At 46.1% G+C, this 10374-nt stretch overlaps 1 long non-coding RNA gene across 1 annotated transcript in view; it reads left to right on the top strand.

Annotated features, from left to right (window-relative positions):
- Window positions 1-1651, top strand: part of LOC147997172 (uncharacterized) — an 18376-nt gene extending 16725 nt beyond the window's left edge. Inside the window, exons 2-3 of the long non-coding RNA XR_015648133.1 lie at window positions 315-513; window positions 1427-1651. This is a non-coding gene — a long non-coding RNA (uncharacterized LOC147997172). The remainder of the gene's footprint in view (window positions 1-314; window positions 514-1426) is intronic.
- Window positions 1652-10374: the final 8723 nt, after the last annotated feature.

Raw genomic sequence — 10374 nt, forward strand, 5'->3', positions numbered from 1 at the left:
TCTCTGTGTGTGTGTGTGTGTGACAGGGGAGGGTCGGCCAGTTGTCCCTTCCATTATAAGCAAACTGAAGGTATCAATTGGTCAGCTGAATAGTTCTCTGCTTTCCATTGTTCTCACCATCTCTCCAGTCGTATTTTTTATAAATATTGAATATTAAATATATGTGGGGGGGGTGTGGCTGTGTGTGCATGAGTTCCTAGGTACGAACCTGAGGGAGGGAGGGAGGAGGGAAGGAAGGAAGGGAGGGAGGGAAGGAAGGTCGACCAGTCAGCCTCCTTTCTTTTTTTTTAAAGTTATTTCCTCTTCTTTTCCAGAATTATTTATTTTGTGTCTATGAGTACACTGTAACTATCTTCAGACACACCAGAAGAAGGCCTCATCCCATTACCGATGGTTGGGAGCCACCATGTGCTTGCTGGGGATTGAAAACTCAGGACCTCTGGAGGAGCGGCCAGGGCTCTTAACCGCTGAGACATCTCTCCAGCCCTCTTTTTCCAGTTTTAAATAAGCCTCGTTAGTTGAGCGATCTGGGGAGTTGCTTTTCTTTCCAATTTGTGTGTGTGTGGGGGGGGCAGCAATGGATCCAGTATCCAATTCCCCTTTCTCTCGATAACATCTTATTACAGTAAGATGGCTCGATTTCATTTGCAATTACTTTCTTATTCTAGACGAAGGTTGATGAATAAATCTTCTTGTCGCTCCATGAAGGAGGGAATAAAATAATATTTGGCTAGGTCTATATTCCTTCATTTTTATTTCTCTTTGTTTCTTGTCCTTTCTTTAAAAGAAAGAGGTCAACAAATCGGTGTGTACCACCACCACCACCACCACCACCACCACCACCACCACCACCACCACCACCACCACCGAGTTGTAGGGATCCATTATGGGCCCCTGTCTGTCTGCCTGTCTGATTCATTCGTGTTTATTTAAACGTCCTCCAATGATGGTTGTGCAGTGAAAGAAATGCGTGCCCGAGCTCGAGCTCGTGCGCAAACACACACACACACACACACACACACACACACACACACACACACACCACACGGGGGGGGGGCAATGGGGGGTGAGGAGGAGGAGGAGGAGGAGGAGGAGGAGGAGGAGGAGGAGGAGGAGGAGGAGGAGGAGGAAAGCTTGGGTTGGGTGGTTTGAGGATTTGAAGGTTTAGCCCTGCAATGTTCCTTACAACTTAAAAACTTTGTGACACACAAAGCGATATTCATTTTCTCCTTCTACTTTTCACTCTGTAGACCAAGATGGCAGACTATATCAGCCTTTGTGGAATGTGACCTTGTATTGCTTTGCCCTACTCTGCTCTGCTCTGCTCTGCTCAACTTAACAGACGTGTTTTTGCTTTTGTTTATGATTTTTGCTTGCTTGCTCGCTCGCTCCCATGACTTGACTGTGGTTTCCCTTTCTATTACAGCACGGTGACCAGACTGCCTTGGGGTAATCAGAAAGGAGGCCAGAAGCAGTCTTTTTTCTGACGCACTGAGACTACATACCAGCCGATTTGGAGGAAAAGATATCCCTCTCTCCCTCCCTCCCTCCCTCCCTCCCTCCCTCCCTCCCTCCCTCCCTCCCTCCCTCCCTCCTTGACCCATTTTCCCTCTTTCCCGATACACTCAATAAATTTAAAGTAAATCAATGAATCAAGTCTCTAGTAATTTATTTGTTGGGATTTATTTGTTGGAAATTATCCCTCCACACCTTCGCCCCTCCCCCCACCACTCGAGGATGTCTCCCTGGGGGGGGGCGGGGGGGTTGGGTGGACTCGTGTAGGCATACCTCTCCTCCCTTGGCTTTCCGGTCCACTTCGCTCCAGCATACCTAACTCTTTGGAAATGGTAATAGAGTTCATGACACACCCTCACAGAGAGAGGAAGAGTCCGATCGTTCACTGATTCGCTCTCAGCCAGCCTCGCCCTGACAGCTCAGGCATGTCTAAATCCGAATGTGGGCAATATTTACATGACTTGACTTGGTGCTTCTAACTTTTTCTCTCTCTTTTTTTTTTTCTTCTTTAGTATTTTTTTCTTTACCCTACAAACAGCACACTGCAGCTGTCTTCGGACACACAGCAGATCGATCCCATAACAGAGGGTTGTGAGCCACCATGGGAATAGAACTCAGGACCTCTGGAAGAACACAGTCAGAACTCTTAACTGCTGACTCCATTATTTCCGATTAATGTTTAATGTTTATTTTATTTTATTTTATTTTATTTTATTTTATTTTCGGAGCTGGGGACCGAACCCAGGGCCTTGTGCTTCCTAGGCAAGCGCTCTACCACTGAGCTAAATCCCCAACCCCAATGTTTAATGTTTAAATAAATAAACCTTGTAAAGAAATTAAGCATCTTAAAACCATAGGCATGTGCATCCCCTCCTCATTCGTTCATTCCCTCGCTCATTCATTCAGACAGACAGACAGACAGACAGACAGACAGACAGACAGACAGACAGCAACCAAAGTCTAGCCTTTAACAAAGCAAGAAAGCATACCCTGCGGGACGCACAGATGAATTCCTGAGGCTTACCCTGCAGAGCTTACATGAGGCTTAGTAAAGGACTGACCTGACAACAGCTACCTACATACGTTGAAAAGTCTACCTGGTATTGACGGATGATGACAAACTGTATGTGTGATACAAAACTGTATGTGTGGTTCCCCTTATAACTCATCTCGAAGAGCCCAGCTGTTGGGGCTCGTTCTTTTGGGGGGAAATGGAGGCTTTTCATCTTTCCCAAAGCTCCTCCTAGATCCTTTCTGTCCATCTGTCCATCCGTCCGTCCGTCCGTCTGTCCGTCCGTCCGTCCATCAAATTCTACCCTAGGCCTGCCCTTAGGTTGGTGGTCGTCCATTGAGTGCTAGTGACTTCTGACTTGTCTCTGTCTTCCCCTCTGAGAACTGTATTTAGATCTGATGCAGGCACGCAGGCAGGCAGGCAGGCAGGCAGGCAGGCAGGCAGGCAGGCAGGCCCTCCCTCGTTTTGAAACAGACAGACAGACAGACAGACAGACAGACCAAAGGGTCAATGACTGACTGCACTTAAAGGGGCTGTTGACTCCTCTTTGGAGTTACCGCTGTTTAAAACTTGCTTGATAAAATAAAGTCATCGAATCCAAACTACGCAAAGGGGACACTATAACAAATTACGACTGCTTGTGTATATAGAAAACAGGGTTTTTTCTTTCCCTTATTCCATTATGTATGTTTGCTTTTCTTCAAGAATAAAACCGGCTAGGTGGTGCCTCGGAGACTTTTTTTTTTTTCCCCCCAGGAGTCCCTTCGGGCCCTGCCAGCGGGAGCCTGGACCTCTGAGGCCAGAGAGGGTGTGCTGTATCCCCGGCTCGCTCCCTCCCTCCTGGGATCAATCTAAAAAATGGACAGTTTTGGACACAAGCTTAAGTAATGTTCAGCTCATTCATGCAAGAGAGATGTAGGAAGGACAACACCCCCACCCCCACCCCCACCCCTACCCCCACCCGACCAAATAATACCCTAACCAATAAAAACTAGCTCCTTACTCCTCCGCCTGAGGATTTCTGCGGTCTCATGGTTTGTTCTTGGTTGTTGTTGTTGTTGTTGTTGTTGTTGTTTTGTTTTGTTTTGTTTTGTTTTGTTTTGTTTTGTTTTGTGTTTTTCAGACTTTAAGACAAATGTAGGGGTTGGGGATTTAGCTCAGTGGTAGACCGCTTGCCTAGGAAGCACAAGGCCCCGGGTTCGGTCCTCAGCTCCGAAGAAAAAGGAAGAAAAAAACAAAAACAATAAGACAAATGCTTGTTGTGATTCTCATTTCATTTCAAGGCTGCTATTCTCTAAATCAGAAGGACTCCCTTACAATTCTTCATGGGTAAACTTGCTTTACATCCCTGACATCAACAACAAAAAGAATTCAGAAAGTGGTGATGGACCAATCTGTTTGGGTGTTTCTTGCCTGCTTGACCTTGACTCGCACAAGAGAGCATAGAGAATAAAATAAAGTAGGTGGATGGAGAGATGGCACCGTCGTTAAGAGCACTGATTGCTCTTACAGCGGTCCTGAGTTCAATACCCAGCCAACACATGGCGGCTTGCAACCATCTGTAATTGTCAATCATGCCCTCTTCTGGGGTGTCTGAAGACACCTACAGGGTACTCGAATAGACATAAAACAAACAAACAAACAAACAAACAAATCTTTAACAATTAAAAACAAAAAGAATAAAATAAAGCGAAGGACCCGCCTTGGAGACCTGCCCGGTATTGCTCCAGAGTCTACTTTTTAAAACACAGAGGTAGGGGTTGGGGTTTTAGCTCAGTGGTAGAGTCCTTGCCTAGCAAGCTCAAGGACCTGGGTTCAGTCCTCAGCTCTGGGAGAAGAAAAAAAATACACACACACACACACACACACACACACACACACACACACACACACACACAGAGAGAGAGAGAGAGAGAGAGAGAGAGAGAGAGAGAGTTTGACAGCAATAAAAAACAAAACAAAACCACTTTAAAATACAGAGATGTAAGGATACTCAGAGGGCTCAGAGGAAGCAACCAAGTGTTTGTTATATGGGTGCCAACAATATGGTTCATCTCTTCTTCTCTTCCACGTGGCATGGTGGCCAAGGTGGTGGGGAAACCACACAGTGAAAGGAATTGAACTACAGCACACAAGCAAGTCTCCCTCCCAGACATGAATAAAACTGAAATTAGGCTAAATGTACAATGAAAGGAAGCCAGGTGTTCGTGCATGTCTTTATTTCCATCATTCAAGAGGCAGAGGTGTTTAGAACTGTGTCTCTGTGAGATAGAGGAAGGCAGGCAGGCAGGCAGGCAGGCAGGCAGGCAGGCAGGCAGGCAGGCAGGCAGGCAGGCCTGATCTAGGTACTGATTTCCAGGTCTATGTGCAGACACCCCTGACTCAAATAAAGGAGTGAAAAGGAAAAAAAAATACAATTCACCTGGAAGGGTCAGCCAGCCATCAGATGCAGTGAACTAGAAAATTGGGATTCTCAACTGAGGCCTGTTCCCTCCCTCCCTCCCTCCCTCCCTCCCTCCCTCCCTCCCTTCCTTCCTTCCTTCCTTCCTTCCTTCCTTCCTTCCTTCCTTCCTTCCTGGCTTACAGACAGCCAGGTCCAAGCCCAAAAGAGTCCAGCAAGGAGCTTAGAGACTATGAGAGAGTGCACAGGTGTTCTAGGGAGGAATCAGCTCACCACCCAGCATCCCCATTTGGGTTCTTGTGCAATCGACACAGGGAGATTGACAATCTGGAATTTAGTGAGAAATCAAACAAGGGACACAGAATGCAAAATATTTATTTACACAGCAAGTGGGTCAGTTGGATTAGCAAGCTAGGACACCCACCCCCGACCCCATCCCAGCCCCCTACCACTGCCGGGTCTCCCTTCCTTGTTATCCCTTTCTCATGCCTCCCTCAATATGGGCACAGAGGACCAGGAACATGTTTCTCTCAAAAACGCGTTTTCTGCTGTGAACTCAGTCTGGCAGAGAGTGAGTGGGTGAAGGATCCCTAAAGACCAGAGAGTTTATTAGAGGAAGGCTACCTCACAGTGTTCTTCACACCAGGAACAACAACAACAACAACAACAACAACAACAACAACAACAACAACAGCAACAGCAACAGCAACAGCAACAGCAACAATGAATCAACAAATGGTGGACAGGAGATGAGCAGGGATGCTGGGGGGATGGGAGGGAGGGTAGGGCTGGTGAATCTGCACCTCCCTGAAGGTCTGCCTGTGAAATACTGGTTGATATATGCCTAGTTGAGGACAATATTCCCCTCTCCTGTGGTTTTCAATGGGACATGACTTCATTGCCAGAGACTATGGAATTGTTTCCATTTTCCCCTTCAAGAACTGTGTTTAGATCTGTTACAGACAGGCTCTGGGTTTTGAAACAAACAAACAAACAAACACACACACACACACACACACACACACACACACACACACACACAAGAGAGAGAGAGAGAGAGAGAGAGAGAGAGAGAGAGAGAGAGAATAGAGAAAAACAGAGACAGACACAAGAGAATTTGATCTCTCTCTCTCTCTCTCTCTCTCTCTCTCTCTCTCTCTCTCTCTCTCTCTCTCCCCCTCCCCCCTCCCCTAGTTTCTCAGACTGGGTTTCTCTGTATTCGTCTGTAGGGCGGGAAGGACTGAAACTCTCAGATTCACCTTTCTCTGCCTCCCTAGTGCTGCTTTGATGGTAGTTTGGGGAGATTGGGATAGGAAGTAAAAAAGCTTGAGTGCTGATATCAAAGCCTCCCCTCCCCCCCACATGCATGCATGCATACACACACACACACACACACACACACACACACACACACACACACACACACACCCCTACCTGTCTCCTTCACACAGTTATTAAAAACTTTTTAACTGTGATTTAGAAAGTGTCTAGGGCTGGAGAGATGGCTCAGCGGTTAAGAGCACCCGATTACTCTTCCAGAGGTCCTGAGTTCAATTCCCAGCAACCACATGGTGGCTCACAACCATCTGTAAAGAGATCCGAAGCCCTCTTCTGGTGTATCTGAAGACAGCTACAGTGTACTTATATATAATAAATGAATAAATCTTTAAAAAAAAAAAAAAAAAAGAAAGTGTCTAGATCATAGCTTCAGAGTCAGCACATCCTCTCCATACAGAAGACACTGACTGACTGACTGACTGACTGACTGACTGACAGACGGACGGACGGACGGACGGACACACACACACACACACACACACACACACACACACACACACACACAAATACATATTTATATATTTAAAATGATGCTTAAAAAAAACCCGTCTTCCTGTATAACGGAGGTTTAAAGGGAATCTGGCTGACAGCACGTTTTTGTGGTGTTTTAATTCCTTTTTTTTTTTTTTAACCAAATAGGAGGGAGATCTGTTGTCCCTTTTATTAAAAGCCAAAGTATTAAGTGGCGAGCCGATGTTTCAACTTTCACCATTCTGTTCCTTTCACCAAAAAGAGGGGGTTCTTTGGCTTTTCCTTTCCTTTTTGAAACAAAACCAGTTGGCCTAGCTTCCCTGTTCCTTTTCCCTCTTCCACGGTATGCTCGATGAAATAAAGTAAACAAATGAAGTTTCTAGTTATGTATTTGTTTGGGAGACCCGAACTATCTCTCAAGAGAGAGTTGCGGGTGTTGGGGATTTAGCTCAGTGGTAGAGCGCTTGCCTAGCAAGCGCAAGGCCCTGGGTTCGGTCCCCAGCTACGGAAAAAGAAAAAAAAAAAAGAAAAAAAAAAAAAGAAAGAAAGAAAGAAAGAAAGAAAGAAAAGAAAAAAAGAAAAGGAAAAAAAAAAGAGCGAGTTGCATCTCCCCGCCGCCCCCCCACACACAAGGCCTCCTCCCTGTATGTGGGGGGAGGGGGAGGGGTGGACAGGAGCTAGCTGAGAGGGGGTGGGGTGGGGCGGGGCTGGAGAATATGCAGGTCCCTGAAGGTCAGTCGGGGAAATACTGCTGCTGCCCTAGCACGCTTCAGTGCCTCTTTAGAGTTTAGAGTTTTCTAAAGTTTTCTGCCTGAAATCAGCGAGTGATGATTTCACTGTGAAATGATGTCTGATCATCGCTCTCGCTGTCCTGTCAGGGCTCCGGCTCCTGGCAAATGTCTGACTGAAGGAAACCTTAGTTAGACTCACACCCAGCTGTTTGGAAATGGTAATGGAGTTGATAGCACACCCTGGGGGAAAGAGGCAGACTCCCTTTTTGCTCACTCTCAATTCCCAGCCTCGCCCTGCCAGCTCGGGGATTTCTAAGTAAGGGTGAATCTGGACCATATATGTACAGGGTTTGGCGTTTCTGATTCATGTTTAATGTTTAGTTAAATAAAGCTTGTCAAGGGCTGGAGAGATGGCTCCGAGGTTAAGAGCACTCACCGCTCTGCTCTTCCAGAGGTCCTGAGTTCGATTCCACAGAAACCACATGGTGGCTCACAACCCTCTGCAAAGGGATATCCCATGCACTCTACTGCCCTGTGTATATGAAAAGGGCTTTAGTGTACTCAATGTAAGTGAAAATAAATAAGTAAACCTTTAAAAGAATGAAACAAAATGAAGCTTGCAAAGAAATTGAGCATCTTAAAATGCCAGGCACGTTTATCCGCTCCTTTTTTTTTATTTCGTGTGTGGATCACATAACCACAGAGGTGGTTCCCCTTTCCTTAACCTCGACAGCCCAACTGGGACAGAAGTGCAAACTATCATCTACCTATCTGGGAGTGGAGTGGTTGGATACAGGGAGATGGAGCATTTGCAGTTAGTAAAGTTCTGATGTCGGTTTTTATTTCCTTTCATTTTTGGATAGATATCGGGAGCCTTTTTTTTTTTTAAGTACAAATTTTGTTTTCTGTGCAACATTCTGATCATAGTTTCCCATCGCAAAGCTCTTTCCAGATCCTTCCTCCCCATCCACCACCCCGTACTAACCCAGGCCTGCCCTTAGATGTGGTTGATGCATACCCAGGTGAGTCTCCATTGGAGAAAGGACGATATTCCCATCTCCTATGACTGTCAATGGCCGATGACCTAAATGCCAGTGACTTCGGACTTGACTCCATTTTCCCCTCTGAGAACTGGGTTTGGATCTGTTGAACGCAGGCAGGCCCTCGGTTTTGAAACAAACAAACAAACAAACAAACAAACACACCAAAAAATATTTAAAGCAGGCAACAACTGCCTGCACGCCAAGAGACTGTTGACTCCTCTTTGGAGATAGTACGATGTGAAACTTGCTTAATAAAGTAGAGTCCACACAACACAAAGGGAACACTTTAACAAATTATGAAGGAGAGAGGGGGGGGGGTATGTTTATCTACCTCCTCTTGTTTCTCAGACTAGAGATTTCATCTTCCTCTGTCTCTCGAGTGCTGGTGGCTTTGCTGCTGGTTTGGGGGGGGGATTGGGATAGGGATAGGAAGAGAAAAGGCTTGAGTGCTGATTTTAAAGCTCTCTCTCTCTCTAAAGCTCTCTCTCTCTAAAGCTCTCTCTCTCTCTCTCCCCCCCTCCTTCTCTCTCTCTTTACACACACACACACACACACACACACACACACACACACACACACACACACACACACACACACTGGAGAGGAAGACAGGAAGACCTATCTAGATGCAACGTGAAGAAGGCCTATGTCAGATGAGTTAATGGCTAGGGAACTGTTAGCTGGCTAGTCTGCCATTTTGTTGCAGTTGCTAATATTATAAGGACACTTTCTCATTGGTTGTTTCTGCTGTTGCTGCCAGAATTCATTACATATTCTGTTAGGCTCTTCTGTGTGATAACACACTCAGAAACCGAACACTGTTGAAGTCAGTCTAACTGCTTTCTTTGTTGTCTAGTTACCCGCAATAATCTTGGACCTGAACTGAACACCCAGCAGCACTTCCCGCACCCACCCATGTATAAGCTTTTATAACCTGGACCACCAACACTAGAGCGACAGGGCAGACAGAGACTATTTGGAACCGGACTTCCATTTTGAGTTTTTGTTTGTGTTCTTGTTTTTTTCTCCTGTCCTGTCCTGTCCTGTCCTGTCCTGTCCTGTCCTGTCCTCTCTGTCTGTATGTCTGTCTGTCTGTCTGTCTGTCTGTCTGTCTGTCTGTAAATCCACACATATAGTTCTTTCCACATCTTATATCTCAAAACAAATAATGCTTGCTGTGATCCTCATTTCATTCAAGGGTACTACTCTCTAGACCAGAGGAGCCCCCTTACAATTCTCCACAGGTAGTGATGACCGGAGTGTTCAGTGCGACTAAGCAGGAATTATATGGTTGCCGCCATTATGCTTGATCTTACCGAAGGTAGGGTTGCGGGGCATGGTTGCCACGATGGCGACCAGTAGACCGTGATTGAGGAGACGGAACAATAATTAACCTACAATTCTCCCTCTCTGTCAACTGTTTCTCTGTCACTCTCTGTCTCTCTTCCCTCCTTCCCTCCCCCGTCTCTCAGACCTGAATGAGCATTGGAACTAAAGTAAATGTACATGTGAAAAGAAGCCAGGTGTGGTGCTGCATGTCTTTGATTGCATCACTTGAGAGGTGAAGGTGGGTAGAACTCTGTGAGCAGGCTGCAGACCTGAACCAGGTACTGATTTCCAGGGCTTTTGTGCAAAGACCCCTGACTCAACTAAAGAAATGAGGAGGAAAATAAAGAAACAGATACAATTAACTTGGAATAAACCAAACAAACTAAGAAAAAGGAAAGGCAGTAATGGAGTGGCCTGGCTTACAGAGGAGGGGCAGACATTTATCTGCCATTGCCTCCTCGGTTGAACACACAAACACACGCATGGGGGAGGGGGGAGAGACAGAGACAGAGAGAGACAGAGAGACAGAGAGAG

The sequence above is a fragment of the Rattus norvegicus genome, unplaced genomic scaffold, assembly GCF_021556685.1.
Source record: "Rattus norvegicus strain SHRSP/BbbUtx unplaced genomic scaffold, alternate assembly SHRSP_T2T unassigned-0000238, whole genome shotgun sequence".
Classification (NCBI taxonomy): Eukaryota; Metazoa; Chordata; class Mammalia; order Rodentia; family Muridae; genus Rattus; species Rattus norvegicus.